Source organism: Meleagris gallopavo, chromosome 2 (assembly GCF_905368555.1).
Source record: "Meleagris gallopavo chromosome 2, MGAL_WU_HG_1.1, whole genome shotgun sequence".
Classification (NCBI taxonomy): domain Eukaryota; kingdom Metazoa; phylum Chordata; class Aves; order Galliformes; family Phasianidae; genus Meleagris; species Meleagris gallopavo.
The window spans coordinates 3634583-3654409 of NC_139405.1; positions in this window are offsets into that span (position 1 = coordinate 3634583).

The following is a 19827-nucleotide window of genomic DNA, read 5'->3' on the forward strand; positions in this document are numbered from 1 at the left end:
TACTTTGAATGCATCGCTGATTGTCAGTGCAGAAAACTGTCAAATGCTACATGGCATTTGAACAAGAAAACACTTTCATATACTACAATTTTGTTATTTTTCAAAACAGGCTAAGAATTTGGCTTTGTCAAACCCGTACCGGTGACATACCAGGCTTGGTTCTGGAAGACTAAACTGCTTTTGAAAATATTTGCGCTTGCTAAAATAATATCAAAACTTTCAAACACTTCTATTGCCATCAGAAGCTGTGAGCGTATATTATATTTACATACTGGAAAATGTTATTCCTCAACCAAGACTTCCAGGTCTCAGCTGAAGGGAATCAGCGGTCCGGCCCGGGAGGTGGGACCTGTAGGACCGCACGGTTTGTCTCAGACCGTGCCAGCCCTGCTGATGTTCTATTTGTGACCCAACGCCAAGCAAATGTGAGGCCAGGGGTCCTGAGGAGCTGTTGCCTGGCCCCTCCAATGTATCTCCTATTTTATGCCCCTTGACCATTTATTCTGTGGGTGCAGGGTGTGCTTGCATCCTCTGAGCTTTATAAGTCAGGTCTGTGATGTGATCCTCCGTGCTGACACTGATGGGCTCGTAATTGACTGAAGAATAATCTTATTACTCACATCCCTGATAACTAACGTCAGTACCCCGTCCCTGAAAGCCTACAAAGAGAAGTGTTTTGTTTGTGCTCTCCCTTTAGTACTTAACACTTCTTTTAGATTGTTTTAATTTAATTTTAATGTAATCTGATAAGAGCTGTAAAACTGTCAAAGAAATCTGTCTCGTTCTGTCTTATTAAATGCACTTTGAATGAAATGATGGGTTTTTTTCCCCCAATAGCTGCCAAATGAAGGTATCTCTCAATTCAAACGGAGGGATTGATGTGTGCTAATCTTACAGCTTTATCCATCATTTTTAATTTAGGAAGGAAGCCGTGTGTGCTTTTAGCATCCCGCTCTCCCCTGGAGATTTAGCAGCACCCTGAAAGGTGCAGGCTGTACCTCACTGCAGCAATCATTTGGCTGTGGGATCTCAGTTCTTCACCACCATTCTGTCAGTTCAGTCAAAGCACAGCAGCCCAGAGGTTTTGTTTGATTTCACTGCAAGGGGATTTGCAGAAAGCCAGCGACGTTCTGAAAAGGGATTTTTCCTCTGCGCTCTGCCTTGGTTTCTGAAGCAACTGTACATTTGGCTGAAGCTTGCCCACAAGCCAGGACGGAATTGAATATATTTTCTTTCTTTTTTTTTTTTTCAATTAGATTTATAATGCAGGCCCTGGTAGCTATGTAAAAGGCATACAAAAATTTGCATAATGCCCATATACGTCTTTTTGTTAATGAATCAAGTCCCAAATGAAGAGCACTAATAATACATTAGTAATCAAAGAGCAAATAACACCAGCAAACATATCTCGGCAGAGCAGTTGTGTGGATCCATTTCTGACTGCCAGTGTCAACGCGTGGAAGCAGTAATTAACATGTTGAATTTAATGTTTAAATTTTAATAAATTTAAATGTAATAAAACGCTTTTATTGAACGTTGCAGTTCCTTGAAACCTATTATTCCCCACGTCTGATGCATAAATAGAAAAGACATTGTCTTACTGAAGAGCACAGTGTTTGCTGCCAGCAGGACAGGTGAAATGAGTTCCTCTAGCAAGAACTTGTTAACACAGGAGCCACTGATAACAGCTGATTTAATACCAAACTTAAGAACAAGAATACAGTGTTTAAAGCCATACAGTGTTTATTAAGAACGTAAGGGCCTTATCCAGAGCCTGTTGAAATCATTGAACGTCTCTAGTAATGTTGTTGTCAGTGGACCAGAAGGGATCCTGTATGCCCAGCCCTTCTCTGGCTGCTCCAAGGCCGTGAGTCTGAGAGGGTATGGGGTGATCCGGGGTCTCAGTGATTCACAGTCACTGCTGTTTGAGATGTAGACGTGAGGAATTAACCAGCAGCTTCTAGTCTCCATTGAAGTGGCTGCTGTTGTCTGAAGAGGGACGAGTAGATTGACAGTGCTGAGCTCCCCCGTCCCTAGAGAAATAAGAACTGAATTTAGGTTTTCTGAGATGTGAGACGCGAGGATGAATTTGAGCCGGCCCACTCAGAGCAAGCCATCAGAGGGCTTGAGTCCTGTCTAACCTTAAATTATCTGCCTGCTTTACACCACGGAGTGCCCTGTGCAAACTCTACTTCGACTTCTGTTGCTCCAAGTGAAACAATGCTGATGCCCTTCTGTGCAGATCTTATGCCTCTTTGGGTCATTACTGGAGGACAGGAGGCTGCACCTGAGAGTGTATCAATGGGAGCACCCTGCCTCTCTTTCAGAGCCTGCTCCTTGGTGCCAAGGAGAGTTGGTTCTGTATTGTTGCCCAGATCCTCTCTCTGGAAAACAGCAGTGCTATGAGCACATTCCTCTCCTGCCTGCTGCCTGTCCCACTTTTACTCCACAAATCAGGAAAAATTGAAAGGAGGATATAAAACAAGCAAGAAATTCTTTCAACTGAACATGATAACATTTCCCTTTTAGCGCTGCATTTGAGAGAGATCTGTTCTGAAGAGTTGCTTTCCATGTTGGCAGGGATGAGGCATTTAGGTAAGGTGAAAAGACTGAAGATCCAAAACTCCCGGCTCAAAGGGAGAATGCCTGGCCCATTGTCTGGTGTGATTAATGAAGGCTTTTGCATAGCGAGATAATGTGATGTGTGCTGAGTATGGAATGCTACTGCACAGCAGAAATATCAGCAGTATGAATAATATTCGGCGCGATAACGACATCAATAAGCTAATCTATGTATTACTGGATTCGGCTCCAAAATGCCTCAAATGATATTTGTTTATTTCATAATTGCCAGCCACTTTGATGCACTTGTCGTCAGGTTCAACAAGTGCTCCAGGCTACAAGGGCTTGAAACAAAGAGAGGCACTTGGATGAGGTTTGCAGTTTGGGATGATGGGGGAGAAGTTCTGTGGCTGCTCCTCACTGCTGCCCCAGGCAGATAGGTGCTGCTCTCTGCATGGGTTTACAAACACAGCCTCTCTCTCAAGGTCTGCCGTAAGCCAGAATGCTTAAACCCTCTTAAAAGATGCTTCTATTTCAGCATGAGCGTTTGGGAGTCATCGGCGACTTTAAGACAAAAATTGAGCACATCAGCAAACAGCATGCATGGAAAATAAGTACGTTCCCTCGTCTGGAGTGATGTTCAGATCAGAACTGCATTCCGGTGATGGTGTGGTCACTGTCTCTCCCCCTTCTGTTTTTCCTTCTGCACGAGGTGTGGAACTGTGCGTGTGGACCCTACGAATTGCTAGGGCAGCAGAGCTGGTCTGAGCGTCACTTAGGGTGACAGCTCTATGCCGTCTAATTTCTTTCTTTGAAATCTAGTTTTGAGAAGACACGGTATTTTTCACTCTCATGTTGGTTTTCTGTGATTTATTATTTTTCCTCTCCATCCTGTATAGGGATGAATGAAATGATCCATACATATAAAGCATTCATTCATTCGAAAAGCGGAACGAGTGTAAATTGATTAAACTGTGTCTGCTCAGAGCTCAGCATCACTGGGCCCTGCCCTCTGCGCTCCATTTTCTCACGTGCAACAGTAAAAAATCACATCAAATCTCAACAGGAACCCGAAACAGAGGCCCTCAAAAAAACTTGAGAACAGACTGAAAATATTCCAACGGTGTGTTCGGGGCTGACAGTAATTTCAGAGCGCTCTCCAAGTAGTAGAAGGGGTAACCAGGTTGGAAGTGTGAATAGCAAGGGTCTGCCTCGCTGGGCTGACTTACGAGCTTAAAGTCCAACGTGCTTTGCTTGGGGGTAGATGTGCACAGCGTCGGTGCTGATGGGGACACTCATGTCCAACAGTAACGGTCCAGCAAACTTTGCAAGGAGCAAGCCTTTGTTCTCCCTCCATACGTAAGACCCTGCTCCCTTTTTTTGGCTTTTTTTTTTTTTTTTTTTTTTTTTTGCAGAAAAATGAACCCAGAACTCACGTGTGACAGTCACCGTCTGGCTTATCCCGAGCCCCTTTTCTCACATCCTAAGGATTACATCCCTGCTTGTTATTTCCAGAATTGACTTTAAAGGGAAAACGAGCGTTTCACAAACCTACACATTTTCCTACAGGGATTGTGGATTAATTTATTTATTTTTCAATAAAAGGAAGCATGGAATCGATCAATCAAACAAACAAACAAACAAAAAGTTCAAGGCAACTTCATAACCTCTTCAGGGCAACACCCCGACGGTTTAATCGCAATTGTGCGACCATTCGTAGGAGAGATAGGGAGCTGGAAACATCACAGTGCCCCGGGCAATCTCTCCGGAATCCCCATCGGCACCCAAAGGGCTGCTTTCTGCAGCAGGGGACAAGCGTATGCTAAAAGAAAAAAAAAAAAAAAAGGAAGAAAAAGAAGGAAAAGGAAAAGAAGTAAATAAAGAAAAGCAACCAAACAACTCTCAGCCCCGAACAAGACGAAAAGAAAGGAAAAGAAAAGAAAGGAAAAGAAAGGAAAAGAAAAGAAAAGAAAAGAAAAGAAAAGAAAAGAAAAGAAAAGAAAAGAAAAGAAAAGAAAAGAAAAGAAAAGAAAAGAAAAGAAAAGAAAAGAAAAGAAAAGAAAGAAAAGAAAAGAAAAGAGAAAAGAAGAGAAAAGAAGAGAAGAGAAAAGGAAAGAAAAGGAAAGAAGGAAAGAAGGAAAGAAGGAAAGAAAGAAAGGAAGAAAGGAAGAAAGGAAGAAAGGAAGAAAGAAAGAAGGAAAGAAAGAAAGAAAAAAGCCTCCAGCAGAAAATCGACTCGAGGGTAATTTTCGGAAGCGACGGCAAAACCGCCTCCCGCACCTCCGGTCCTAAAGGCTGTCGGGGTAGCAGAGCCGCGAGCATTTTAATCCCGTCTGTTGTAATGGTGATTACCGAAAGAGGAAAGAAACCAACGAAAGAAACCCCCCGAGCCGCGGGCGGGGGCTGAGGCGGCGCGGCGGTGCGGTGCGGTGCGGTGCGGGCACAGCGCTCTCGGCAGCGCCCGGGGCAGCGGCTCAGGTAGGTCCCTTCAATCCTCCTCTTCCCTGGGAACCGTGCTTACCGCTTTTTTTTTTTTCTCTTTTTTTTTTTTTTTTTTCCTTTTCTACTTCCCTTCACCCCCCTTCTCTCTCTCTCTCTCTCTCTCTCTCTCTTTTTTTTTTTTTTAATTTCCTTTCTCCGACATTTACCCGCAGCGATTTCATTCGGGCGTCTTTTAGCTTTCGGGCAGCGCGACCGCAGCGAACGCAGCCAGCGAAAGGGATGCTCTCACTCCTTTAAACCCCGACTATTTCTGCCGCTGGGCAGAGGCGTTGCGGGAAAGGACGAGCACCTTAACCCTGCTGTTCTCGCACCGAGACGCCCACGGGCACGCGGCTGGGATGGGAGAACGGAGCCCAGGGGCCGCTCTCCTCGCCCCCCTCCTCCCTCCGCCGCTTACCTGGGCACCGCACAGCGCCGGGGCCGAGTCCGGCTGCAGGAGGAGCTCGGGCAGCCCGGAGGATCCGCAGGATACCTTCGGTAACGAGCGAATAGTAGCAAAACAACAACAACAAAAACCAGTTAGGATGTTGCCCAAGCCTCCCTGCGCATCCCAGCCGGGCGGTAGGGATGAGCACTTCGGGGTTTTCACGCCGCGGACCCCCCGGGCATCACCGCCGGTCCCCCCCCCCCGCCCCGTGCCCGCAGCCCCCGGTTAGGCCGGGACCGGGCTGTAATGGCGATATCATCAGGAGCCAATTACCTTTTCAGAGCGTTCGCTTCTCCTCACGGACACTGTTATTTGAGAAATAGGATCATTTGATTTCATATTGCACTAAATAACACCCAGCCGTCTCAAATTGCCAGCTTCTTAAAAGCCACCCATTGGAATAAATTGCAGAGCGACTCCTTTGGCTCTGGCTTCTTCTTCTCCTTTTTTTTTTTTTTTTTTTTAAATTTTGTTTTGTTTTATTCCCTAAGTAAGCCGTGGAGCAGAGAGCCGGGCCCGGTTATTCCTATCCGGATTGCTAAACCCGATGTGTGCTGCTTTGTGCCCATTCCTCCTTCCTTCCTTCTTTTCCCAATGCCACTTTCTTTTCTCTTTTTTTCTTCCCTTAATATATTTTTAAAAAATTTCCCCTTTTTCTTTTTTTTTATTTCCCCCTTATTTCTATTTTTTTTTTATAAATATTTTTAAACCTTTCCCTCTCTATTACCTTTCACTCATTAAATGTGAGATAAACGAAACCAGCCGGGAAGGCGAGCCAGCGCAGGCCGGGACGTTGGGATTGCTTTATTACTCTTAAGATTTTCCTTCCTTAAAGCCAATTTATTATCGTTCTGCTCAAACGGAAGCTTCGGGAGACCCCGGCTGGACTCCCCCCGGGGCGAAGCGGCCTCAGGAAAGCCGGGCTTCCCCTGCCCAGGGCGAAGGCAGCCAGCCCTGCCCCCCTCCCCCCGCAACCCCTTCCCGTTCCCCGGACTCGCGTCCCGATCGCCTTCTCCTCCGGCAGCCGCTAATCAAGTAATTTCCCGATCCCAGCCCCATCAAATTGCTCTTTAGCTGTTGAACTGTGGAGTTTTGCTCCTCTTTTCTCATGCTAATCAAGCCCATTCAGCGTCTCTCTGTGAGGCTATTTGTAGTGGAATAAATCTCCTTGTTTGCCTGCTGCATGATTAATTGATATTGTTGTATGGCTTTTGTTTGGGCTGCGGAGAGCTGAAAGGCAGCGCATATTGGATGTGACGAAAGGAGCTCGAAACATCATTTCGCTGCTGAGGTCTTTCAGAGGTCGGGGGGGAGACGGCTCGCATTATTCTCCCTATTTATTTATCCGTATTAGAAAATATGATGAAAGAATAAGGAGCGGAGTCTTTTTTAAGCATTGACTAAACGGCGCGTACACAACCCCAATTAAGAAAAAAATGTGCCGAAGACGAGGCCTTTTCTCCATCTTAGAAAAATAGCTCTTCTTAACGAGGACCAATTAAATCGTCCTTCATTCTACCTGGGATCTCACAATGGACTCACCGACGGATCGCCTTTCTCCTTCGCCGTTAATTACGGCGGCTCCAACGCCGCTCCCCCCTGGGATGCGATGCCCAACCCGGGCACCCAAAGCCGCCCTGCCCCACGTCTCCCACCGCACCGAAGGCCTCTCTCGGTCCCTTCCCCTTCCACCGCCAACGTGTGGAGCTATTTGGGCCGGCCTCTGCTCCCAGCTTCCCCCCCTCTATTTTAGAAACAGCTCTGTGCTCCCCGAGGACGTTGCTACAACCAGGGGATTCAATTAAATCATCCCAGCGCTTGGCTTCTCCCACTGATGGCTTTTTTGGGGGGGTTGTTTTGTTGTTTGTTTTTTTTTTTCTTCCCCAAATATTTCCTTTCCTAAGTTCCTTTTCAAAAAGAAAGAAAAATAGAGCAGAAAAAAAAAAAAAAAGAAAAGAAAAAGCGGGGAGAGGGGGGAAAAGAAAGAAACTGTTCTCCTTTCTTTTCCCTGTATGCAGGGTAATTGATAGGCTCTATCAGAGGTCAGGATTTGCATAAGAATTAAGAGCAGTAAATTAATTTAATATTCCATGCACATCTCCAATTATTCCTGCAGACCTTTGTCTCCACGGCTGGCAGAGAGAAGGTTCAGCTGCTCTTCAACCAAACAACATCTGTGCAGTTAATAATTTGATAAACAGCTCATACAAATAGTTTCTGAATTATCTGCCAACCCAATGACTATTCAGTTCTGAAACACTTGGCAAGGTCTGCTACGTGCGCGCCGAGCTGCGGAGCCTTGTTCCTGTGATTTAGCTGCCTGGGCTGCCTTTAGCTGCTGGGTTCTCCTCCTTATCTTGTACATATAATCAGCTACTATAATCAGCCACCAATAACAATGCATAAATAAGTCATTACCAGTAATTAATAACAGTGCCCCCACCCTCTTTGTTTCAGATGATTTTTGCCCTGCAGAGGAGCTGGGCTGGCAGCAGGAGGGCTTTGCTGGGGTGATGCTCCTGGATGGGGCTGCCACGGGTGGGACCTCGACGCCACCTCGAGGTTTTCAGCCCCATTCCATCTGCATCGAGTTTTATGGGTAACTCAGTGCACAGACACAGGCTCCTCGCTTTTCCATAGGTGAGCAACCAAAGGTACCTCTTGTCACTGTGGTTCAGTTTGATTTTGCCCACTCATTTCCAGTGGAAATCCAGTCTTCCTCCATCCTGCATGGATACGGAAGCCCAGCTCCGTGTCGGCCCATGGCACCAGGCTTGTCAGATTTATTTCTAAATGCACACATTTAATGCAGGACCAACACTGATAACTACAGGGGTAATACCCCGGCACTCCACTCCCAGCTGCGTCATCGGGACAATAAGAGCACACAGACACGGATGGTTCCCACTAATTTCCTCATCTGCATGGCGCGTGTTTTGAGCATTGCTTCTGGCACATGTTAATAAACACAAGTGGATACGTGGAGGAAGGGAGAGATTTACATAGATATTGGGAATCCACTTGTAGCGAGCTCAGATCCAGTGGAACCGCGTGGATAATGAAGATGAATAGAAGGGCCAATTTGTTCCGGTGTGTGGCAACATGCTGCTTTATTGCCAGCACAGAGAGCCTGCAGGATCCATCCCCACACCGCAGTTGGTCTCTTACAGAAATTGGCTGCCCAGCCAGGCAGCCGCGCTGTGTTTCAAACTGCTGCTCCAGCTCTTGTATTCACAGCTCTAAATCGAATGCACAGAACCATTCCTTTTTCTGTTTCCTATAACGCAGCAAAAGTGCTTGAAGCAGTTGACAACTACACTAAGTTTTGAGTTGCCCTGGTAAGAAGTCATAGAATGATAGGATTATACAATCGTTAAGGTTGGAAAAGATCACTGAGATCATCGAATCCAACCGGGCTCCCTCAGCAGTAAGGACCAGAGCCAGGAGCTGGGAGCTCAGAGAGGGGCAGAGCCCTGTGCTGTGGGGTCAGGGCTGCAAACCCCATTCCTGCCATGGACAGCCCCTCCCAGTCCCCCTGTCACCATGCTTTGAACAGGAGTGTCTGGATGCTGCCCGTGGGACACCTGGCTTGGCCTCTGTTTGTGGTAGCATGGTGAGTTTTAAGGGACCCTGAGCCCAACATGGTGCTTTTTAGAAGCAGCAGGATGCAATCAGCCACAGTGCTGGGGACCTGTGTCCTTTATGCCATTGGCTCACCCTTGGAGACCATAAGTCCCTTTGGGCCACAGCAAGAGCATTTCAACACCAGCACTTGCCAGGGGGTGTTAGGCAACTTAATTAATGTTTGCAGAGCCTTGAGCAGACAGTGCTACATGTGCATACATCAGGCCATGTTCCAGCCAGGCCACGGGGCACTGCAGGTGCACAACACACATGGGCCCAAGGCTGTGGAGCCATATCCCATGGGCACAATGATGTGGGCACAATTCTGTGGGCACAACGCTGTGGGATCACATCCCGTGGGCACGATGCTGTAGGACCACATCCCATAGGCATCCCACGAGCGTGATGCCCTGGGCATGGGGCTGCAGGACCTCATCCCACGGGCACATTGCCTCTCACCCAACTCACCCATTCCACACTGCACTAGCAGGCACTGAGGATAATCATCACTAAAAGATGGGGAAGAGCGAATGGAGTCATTTAAGGCGCTTTTTGGAGCGATCTGTCTTTACAGACTTTCCGATCGAGTTGCTCTTCCGCTCTTTTTTCCTTTTTATTGAGCCATAGAAGTGTCTGTAATGAGAGATTAAAATAGTAGTCGTGCTCTGTGATTTATTTCTGGAATTCTCATGTCCGTGTGTGTGCGCACCATGCAGTCACCCTGCTGCAAGCTGAGGATAAATAAGGCGGTGTCATACAGTGAGCAAATGGTCACACAAACAGCAGAAAAATATGGAGAAGAGGAAAATACATTTGTAAGTTATTGAACCTTTGGAGCCAGGGAAGAGGGAGGCTGGGCAGGGGGCTTTGCTTCTGCCTTCCCTCCGGTGAATAAATCAGTGGCCGGGCGCTGCTCGTGCCGAATAAAATATGGCAGGGCTCAGGAACCAGCCCCGCTCCCATCGCACACACTGACTGCAAATCGTGCAGGTTATCAGACGGTGCCATAAAAAAAAAAATCTCTTCCCCCAGCCGATGATGAACCTCATGCATAGCAAATGACAGAGCAATAATGCTCAGATTTCCCGTCGCAGAGGTAAAAAAAAAAAAAAAAAAGAAAGAAAGAAAGAAAGAAAAAAAATTTACACACTGACAGGCTAATGGACACTTTCCCAAAGAGCGGTTAGGAAGAAGTAGTAAATGGGACTGTGCTGATGCGGGGCCGCGGGCCTGGTCAGGGATCAAGCCACACAGCAACATATCGGATAACACATAATTGGCAGGTCACATCCAAATGAGTGTAGTCATGCATCATCCGGAAGGCTTTTGCTGGTTATAAAGACACTTGTAAACAATTCAGTCGCTGAACATGGCAATAATATGTTGATCCGGCATGTAATGAGGTGTTCCTGGAATCAATAAACTAGTCATGAAGAGCAGGGAGCGAGGTCAGAGCCTGCCTTTTTGATGACCTTTCCTGGCGGGTAAGGACATCACATACTCTGAAGAGGACTTTTCTCATATTGCAGAAGGCGCCGAGTGTCAGAACTTCCATTCGCGGCAAGCAAATGAACAGCCGGGCGCTGCATGCTAATGAAGTCCAGGCTATTTTCCACCTTTTCATCTGCACATTATGCTCTTGACTTTGGAGAAGGTGGGAATTAGGTTGGACCCTCGTGTCAGACTGCCTGATGGCTCGGCTCCGGAAAACTGGTAATTGAAGCTGATGACTGATGCGGAGGAGGCCTGAATTTGGAAATAAACAGTTTCAAGCACTGCATGTCATTTCTAGAGAGACTGCTGAGTGAATGGAAATGAGCTCCGTTTCTTCAATCTAATGCAGTTTCTCAGCGGGAAAAACACCGTCTTTTAGACAACAATGCCAGTCATTAAGATTTAAATGTTCTGCCGCTAATGTAAGGAATAGCACCTGCTTTTCCTGGCAGCACTTATGCAAATGCTGCCCAGAGCCCAGACCGGAGTTCACCCACAGCCCCATCTCACAGGGTCAAGATGGGGAAAAATGCCAACTGCATGGAGAGAAAGGCTTCCAGGGATCGCAGCCTGAGCCCGGCCCCTGCTGTGTGCTGGGGGTTTGTGCATGGCGTGAGCATCCCAGCCTCAGTGCACAGAACGCGGGGTTCCTCGGCAAGGCGCCTCCAGGCTAACATTTTCCACCTTGACACAATGCCCCACCAGCCCTGCTGTGGGAAATGCCATTGGAAGTGCTGAGAGCTGTTTGAGAGTCTCCCTGCATCTCACTGCCTGGCGGAGCTGAGCCTCGGGAGCATCCCATCCCTGTGGGATCACAGCTGCCGTCAGCAATTAGCTGTGGGGGCACGTGAGCAGTGACACGCGTTGATTAGAATCATAGAATAGAATCACAGAATCGTAGAATGAAGGTTGGAAAAGACCACTAAGATCACCCTGTCCAACCCAAGCCCATCCCCACCGTGCCCACTGCCCACGTCCCTCGGTGCCACATCCCTGCGGCTCTGGGACACCTCCAGGTGACCCCACCACTCCCTGGACAGCTGTGTCACTGCCTCACCGCTCTTCTGGAGAAGGAACTGTTCCTAACAGCCAACCTGGACCACTACCTGGCCCACAGGTTGCCCCAGCACAGCTGCATCCCACGATGCCCAGCTCCAGGGCTGCCCTCCCATCAGTCTCCCCACATCCCTGCCATTGCCCCAGTGTGCCCCACAATTCTGGCTTTCCCTTCGGAGGTGGCAGCTCTTCAGGAGCGGGTCTGCTCATGTAATAGTTTGCAACCCTTCAGCATGAAAGGATAGAGAAGGATGCAGGTTGTTATTATGAAAATGAACCGAGCAACGGACAAAAATATTCAGAAGATGTAATCTGCTGTCCCCACAATGTGCTCACGGAGAAGAGCACTTGGCAGGCAGAAGAGTGGTCGCCAGATACATCGGCTTGGTTAAATTGCTTTTCTCTGACAACGCCTTTTAAAACCACATCCAATCTTATTTTAAAATACCGAGTTCCTCAAGGTGCTGAGGCCTGATGCTGGTTTCCACTCGGGGATTTGTCCAAAGCAATTCCACTGACCTGCTCCGACTATTTAATGATGCATCTCCTTATTTCAATCACACAGCAGATGGCGTGGAGCTGAGTCCCGCTTCCCAGCACCGTGAGCCAGATCCAAACACCACCACGATTCAATGGCCAAAGACTTTTCCCCAAACCTCGGTGGTGGTGAACCAGCAAGGAAGAACCTCCCGCTGTGCAGCCAGTTGTGCTGCATCCCTTTACGGCCACAATGGGCGGATGGCACCCATCAGCCATTAGCAATTCACACAGAGGAGCCTCTGCTAATTGTGCAGAATGTAATTAGTGATTATGTAATATCTAAGCTCTTGCGACTGTCATTAATGTCCACTATCCACCAGAGATAGTTCTTAGTGAATTAGAGAATGATTACTGCACGGTAAATCTACTTAATCCTAAATATGCTAATTAACACCGTATGCACTTTAGACAGTGGTTAAAAGCACTACTAACCTCAAAAACGTTGCCATACACCAGGATCTAAATGGCTTGCAATGAGTTTGCCTTCAAAAGGTAAATTTACTTAATTAAACTGTATGGCAAACTGCTAGGGCCAGCTATTGATTAGGGCAGCCAAAGCCAGGTTTTGCTGTCATGGATCTAGTGAAGCACAATTGCAGCACAGTGACATCCCTGTGGCATGGTGACATCCTTGTGACGTGATGAGGTCCCTGTGGTATAGTGATGTCCCTATGGTGTGGGGATATCTCCGTGGCATGGTGACATCCCTGCAGCATGGTGACATCTTTGAGGCGCAGTAACATCTCTGTGGCACAGTGACATTCCCATGACACAGTGACATCCCTGTGGCATGGTGACATCCCTATGACACAGTGACATCCCTGTGACTTAGTGACATCCCTGAGGCATGGTGACATCACGATGGCACAGTGACATCCCTATGACAGGGTGACATCCCTATGGAACAATGACATCCCCACAGCACGGTGACATGCCTGTGGCACGGTGACATCACTACGGCACAGTGACATCCTTGTGGCACAGTGACATCCCCATGGTACTGTGACATCTCAGCAGCATGGTGACACCCCAGTGATGGCCATCTCATGCAGGGCCCTCTGCAGCAGTGCCATGCACACAGACACACACTCTCACGCACGAGTCTCCGGTGTCACCTCATTTCAAATGGCTTCTCACAGTTTCCCCTGTCTTGGGTTAAATCCTGCCCCTCTGAGGCTCACGTTGTTTATTACTGTATTCCTCGGGCCGTAAAACATAACTCCCTTACAGTAGCTCCCTTCAATAAATTCGTACTTAAATCTTAATTTCAAGATTTATTTGCGCAAAGCGAACTTTGGATACTAAATGAACAAATGGAATAAATGGAGCAATCGTACAGTTTTCGAGCCGTCCCTTCCCAATGGCTGTGCTGCTTAATGTATTCTGCTTTTCCATATAAAAAGCTATGGCTGTCACAAACCCCCAGGATAATAGCATTTTGTGATTTATGGAGATTCCTCCCGCTTATATATTTTATATAAATAATACTCCTGCGTGCGTCCCCGCACTCATTCATAATCAAAAGCTGTAAAAAGAGTTTGCGCAGTAACCTATTTAAAATCAGCTTACAAAAATGGGATAACGAATAGATCAGACGCCAAATAAGTCATTGCAGCGAGCGCACCAAGAGCAAAATGAACAGCACAGTGCCATCCGCCACGCGCTTCTATAAGCAGGCTGCCGCAAGCCAAGGGCGCAAAGCGAAAATTCCCACCATGGAAAGTTCCCTGATTAAAAAAGATAAGAAATTAAGCGCACTCCTCCACGTATGAAGGTCGTGCAGCTGATAAGGAGATTGCATGTACGTCCTCGTACGCATGCACGCACGTGGGCACACAACCACACGGGCTCGCCGGTGAGGGGCAGCTTGCGAGCGTTGGGTGGTGACAATCCCCAGCTACGGAAATGAAAGAATTAGGGACACAATAAAACCCTCTAATTGCCTGGCAACAGCATTTAGGCCCCATTAGGTAGATTTGTAACTGCTTCTGGAGGAATAAACTCCTGTGTCATTAGATAACAAGGAAAGAAATAGGTTATTTCCTTTTTGAAAGGTATGAAAGCTCCCAATTGCCTGATGTATGCGCTTAGTAGATTATTTTCTGTCATCTCAGTTAATTGAATTTTACCCATTGCTCTCAGCATTCGTCCCCTCTGCGGAAGGTTAGGAAGTTCAGAGGAGATGTATTTTGCACCGTGTCCATTTATTGCATGAACCAACTTCAGCCATGCAAAGTACTCGGGAAAGTGGAGCGACAAAACCAGTGTGGGATCGTCTTCCTGGTGTCTGGGTGAGCTGGGGTCCCAGTAACAGAGGAATTCTCCTGACTGGCACAGAGTGGTGATGGGAGAGACCCAGAGGGGGGCTGGGGACAGCTGCTGCCATGAAGCCATAGAAACACTGTAGTTGGGGAAGACCACTAAGTTCATATAGTTGACCATCAACCCATCACTGCTAGAGCAGATCAGATCCTACCCGTCAGAACTATGGCAAAACTCCACTTCTCCCATTACTCCCAGTGCTCTCACTGCTTCCCATGTACTCACTGACCCTCCTGTGCCCATTTATCTTTCTGCTCCCACTGCTCCCAAATCTCACTGTGCTCCCATTTCTCCCACTCATCCCAGTACTCCCAAAGATACCAGTGCTCCCATTGCTCCCAGTGTTCACAAAATTCCCAGTGCTCCCATTGATTCCCATATTCCCACTGCTCCCCATGCTCCTACTTCTCCCAGTGCTCCCATTGCTCCCAGTGCTCCCAAAATTCCCAGTGCTCCCATTGATCCCATATTCCCACTGCTCCCCATGCTCCTACTTCTCCCAGTGCTCCCATTGCTCCCACAGTTCCCACTTCTCCCTCTGCTCCAAATGCTCCCAGTGTTCCCTTACCCTCACTGCTTTCTATAGTCCTACTTCTCCCAGTGCTCCCAGTATTCCCACTGCTCCCAGTGATACCTGTGCTCCCACAGCTCTCAGCTGCTCCCACTGCTCTCAGTGCTTCCATTGCCCCCCATTCCTCCCAGTGCTATCAGTGATCCCAGTGTTCCCAGTGCTCCTTTGGTGCCCACAGAGCCCCTCCAGCTGCACGCAGTACATGCACACAGGTCAGAACTGGCAGCAGCAATGGGCTTGCTTTCTTGCTTCCAACAGGCACCACTCAGTGGCTCCTGCCTGGCATTTATGAGAACATCAGGAGGTGTTCCGTGCCCACATCTGCAACCCTGCTGCAAGCACCAACCGCTGGAAGGGCACAAGCCGTGTGACTCCGGCATGGTTTCAGCAATAGGCAATATTTGCTTTGCAGAGTAGCGCCGCCCGTAATGAAATGTGATTGCCTGGCCGCCAAAAGATTACTGAAGTAATCGGCGAGTGACTTCAGAGCTGCTTGATTTTAAACACTTCTGAAAAGCCAGCTCCATTTTCTGCTTTGGTGAATAACAATTCCCCGCGCCGGCATATTAGAATAAATCAGCTCGGCTGGTACTGCATTGTTATAAAGTTCCCAACTATTATAAAATAGTTTCTATCAGAGCTGTTTTCTTCGCGGCCAGTCGAGTGGAATGATCCCTGAAAGCAGCAGTTTGTGGCAGAAATGTGCTCGCCGTTCTCCCTCCGCGCCTCAGCACCGCCGTAAATCTCTGATTGCCCACACGCACGCAGCGGGCAACCTGGGGGACCCTGCAAAGAGAGCAGGGCTTTCATGGGCTGGGAAGGGAAGGAGCAGCTGGAAACCTGGGGAAGGGAGGAAAAAATCAGGACAGGGGAATGAAGAAAAAAGAACCTTCCTGTGGGTGCTCCCCGGCCATGCAGGCCAGTGAGACATCCCCTTCTCACCTGATCCCTGAGGTTCCCCCCATCCCAAGGGCCCCCTGGCTTCTGGGATAGGGCTTGCACTCCCAGTTCCCAGGACGGCACAGGGCAGCACGGGGGCTGCAGGGCTGTGGGTATCTTGAGCATTGTGGCCATCCACCCTAGTCCACAGCCATTCACAGTCCCATCTATAGCCATCCATTCCCATCCATGGCCATCCACACCCCAATCCATAGCCATTCACTCCCGTCCATGGCCATCCACACCCATCCGTGGCCATTCACCCTCATTCATAGTCATCCACCCCTGTCCATGGCTATCCACACCCATCCATGACCATCCACACCCATCCATGGCCATCCACCCCCTGTCCGTAGCCATCCACCCATGTCCATAGCCATCCATCCATGTCCATAGCCATTTACCCTCCATCCATAGCCATCCACTCCCATCCATGTCCATCTAGCCCCACCCATGTCCATCCAACCCCATCCATAGCCATCCACCCCCATCCATAGCCACCCACCCTTGCCCATATCCATCCACTCCCATCCATAGCCATGCACCCCTGTTCATGGCCTTCCACTCCCTGTCCGAATGGGAAGAAAAGCATTTCTTAAAGGAAAGCAGCTCAAACTTAACCCTGAGAGCATGGCGTTCACCCAGATCACCTTGGAAAAAAACAGCAGAAAGAGTGGCACGCATTCATCCCGCATCCTTTATCATTTAAATCACCTGGCCTTCCTTAACTTGTGATGGATCGCCTTCAAATTGCCCAAATGGAGGTTTGTTTGTTTTCCCTGTGTAGCTGCATTGATTTTTCCCCCTCATTTTCATAACGGGGATTTTTGGAACACACTACTCCAGTGTAGCAGTGCCCAAGCGAGCCAAAGGGCTGCAACTGGGGTGGATTCATGGCTTCTGCAGGAACCAGTCAGCAGGAACCAGTCAGCTCCAACAACAGAAGCCAACAGTCCTCCTGGGGGGGTGCACGTGACAGGCTAGATGGCACCTGCCCCAGGGCTGCCCCATAGGCTTTTCCCTGCCAGGTTGGGTTTGTCTTTGGGCACAACCCTCAGCCTGTGTTTGTACGGGAGCAAGCTGAAACCCCAGAGCTGGAATGCAGTGATTTATCTTTGCTTTTTCCCTTGAAGGAGAAAGCCTGACTTCGGATAAAGGTGGTGCTATTGGCTAAAATAAATCATAATCACAATTAAAAAAAAAAAAGAAATCACTTTTCAGATGGAAGGCAGCACTAAGGGTGCGTGCTCTCCAGCTGTGTGCTGGGCTGGTAACGAGCTGGGCTTAACGAGGCGGGCAGTGCGTGGTGGGCAGGAGGGCATGAAGGCCTGGCTCTGTGCGGGCTGACGGCCTGAGCCTTGTTTGTGAGTATTTAATGTTTCTTAGGAAGCACTTCTAAAAGAAATTGGTATGTAATGACAGCACTCGCTGGAAAACAGGCCGATTATAAAATGCACTAACTTATCTGGTATTCATTTGAAAAGTAAATGGATGCAAGTAAAGGTGAGAGTTCACTACCAATTCAAATATTTTGCTTTAACAGGCTCTAGCACTCCTATTTTAATTCAAGCAGAAGCACAAGTATGAATAATCAAACTGGATGATGCTCATCAAAACCTTTGTGCCTTGCACCATTTCAAATGGTCATTGAAGCTTAATGGCAAAAAATTTACATTATTCCTTTAATTTGTATTCTGTTCCTTCCTTCTGAGTGATGTGATTGTGATTTTCTGTTGCCGGCTGTATTATTTTGATGCAAATGTTATGTGCTGCTACAGTTCAATTTCCTGCTTGCCCCCCCTCCCCGTGCCCCCCGTTCTTTCCCCCCAGTAAAGAAATAGTTCAAAACTGGGGAGGGATTTCAAAATAGTTCCTTAACTACTGCTCCTAATTAAAGCAAACAATGCAGGGTCTTGAAGCACGCTGAAAAGCTGAACATTAATTATTAGCTGGAGGGGGAGGGAAGCGGCTTTGCTCCCTGCACTGTCAGGGGAAAAAAAGAGAGTGAAAAAAAAGAAAAAGTGAGCTAAAAAAAAAAAAAAAAAGTTGAGGGATCCCAATTCTGCCCATAACAGAATTAGCGAAGGAAATCCGTAATGCAGCTGAAAACTCCTTTTGGTGGCACGCAGTCACCTGGGGATGCACGCCTGATGGAGAGGCATGGGGCTGCACACCAAAGCCTTGCGAGCAGGCGGCCCCCGGGATGCTGGCAGCACGTAATGTATGCACCGCCTAATTTATGGCGCTGTGACTAATTTCCATTCCTTGTGCTTAGAGTTGCCTGGCTAATTACAGGGATGTTTTCTTAACTCGGGTAATTGCGCTGCCCGCGCGCCGCCCCCACGCGTGCCCCATGTGGGCTTTGATGCGGCCCCACGGGGCGGCTGCGGCGGGGTGCCACCCTAATTAGGCCGCCAGCCTTAATGAGGGGATGCGTGGGGCCTCGTATCCCCACGCGTGGGCTCTGCATCTCTGTGTCCCGAGGAGCCCAGCGAGCGGCCGAGCATCCCCGAGCCCCAGCATTGCCCCCAACGCACCCCCACTACAAGGGTAGCAGTTGTGCTAGGGGCATCCCCAAAATGTGAGCAGTAGGGATGCCCTGGCCACGCGTCTCCAAGCACATCGCCGCGCTCTGCCCGCGCTTTATAGGTTGGAGCCGCTCATGCATTTAAAATTATTAGACAGATAATCACTTCCTTGAAATAATTTCAGCACTCATCTATAATAAAAAAGATTTCTTTCAAAGGACCCTTAGTTAAATGGGCTCAGTGCTACTTTCTGTATCACGCAGGTCAATTTGATTCTGCTCTATACTCTCTATACAGCTAAACAATTGCTTTTCATAAACTGAAGAGCGCGGTGAAAGCAGCCTGTAATATCCATCCAGCGATGGCCTTGAACACTTTCATTAATAAAAGCTTGACATCTGAAATTCTGCTTCTTTATTCCTCCCTTATCAAAGACTTGGTCAAGATTCCAGAAAATTAATGTCGCATTAAGAAGCACTGATGGCCCACAGCGGTGCCACTGCAGGGTTCCCTGTGCTGCCCTATGGGGGGATGACCTGGGGGGCTCTGAGCTTTGGGATGGGCTGGGATGAGGGCACTGAGGCGAGGAGCCCAGGAGCACCTTCTTCTCCTGCCTCCTTCTCCCAGCAAGAAATGTGGTTTGCTTCATCATAGAATCATAGAATGGTTTGAGTTGGAAGGGACCTTCAAAGGCCTTCTGGTCCAACTCCCCTGCACTGAGCAGGGACACCCACAGCTCCATCAGTGCTCAGAGCCCCGTCCAGCCTGACTTTGGCCGTCTGCAGGGATGGGGCACCTCCACCTTTCTGGGCTTGCAGTGCCTCACCTCTGTTAGTGTAAATACCTTCTTCCTTATACCCAGTGTAAATCTCCCCTCTTTTAGTTTGAAGCCATTCCCGCTTGCTCTGTCACCTGCTAAAGAATCTGTCCCCTTCCTTATTACAGCCCCTTCAGATGCTCCTTTTACCTCCCAAGAAAGAAAAGCATTTCAGCCCATACACATATTGCACGCGTGGGGTGAGCCTGGTCTCAGATAGTGCTGAACCTGGAGAGAAACCCAATGGAGAAGGAAAGAAATTCATTTTCTCTACCAAAAATGAGCTAGAATAAACGGCCGGGTAAGTTATCAGCATGCGTGATATCAGCAGGGCAGGAAACTTTCTCACGCATCATCCCAACACGTGAGCAGACAGGAGGGTCCAATAGGCTTTTCTCATTATTATTTATCATTTATTTTAAGGAATTTAGACTATCACCCTGCA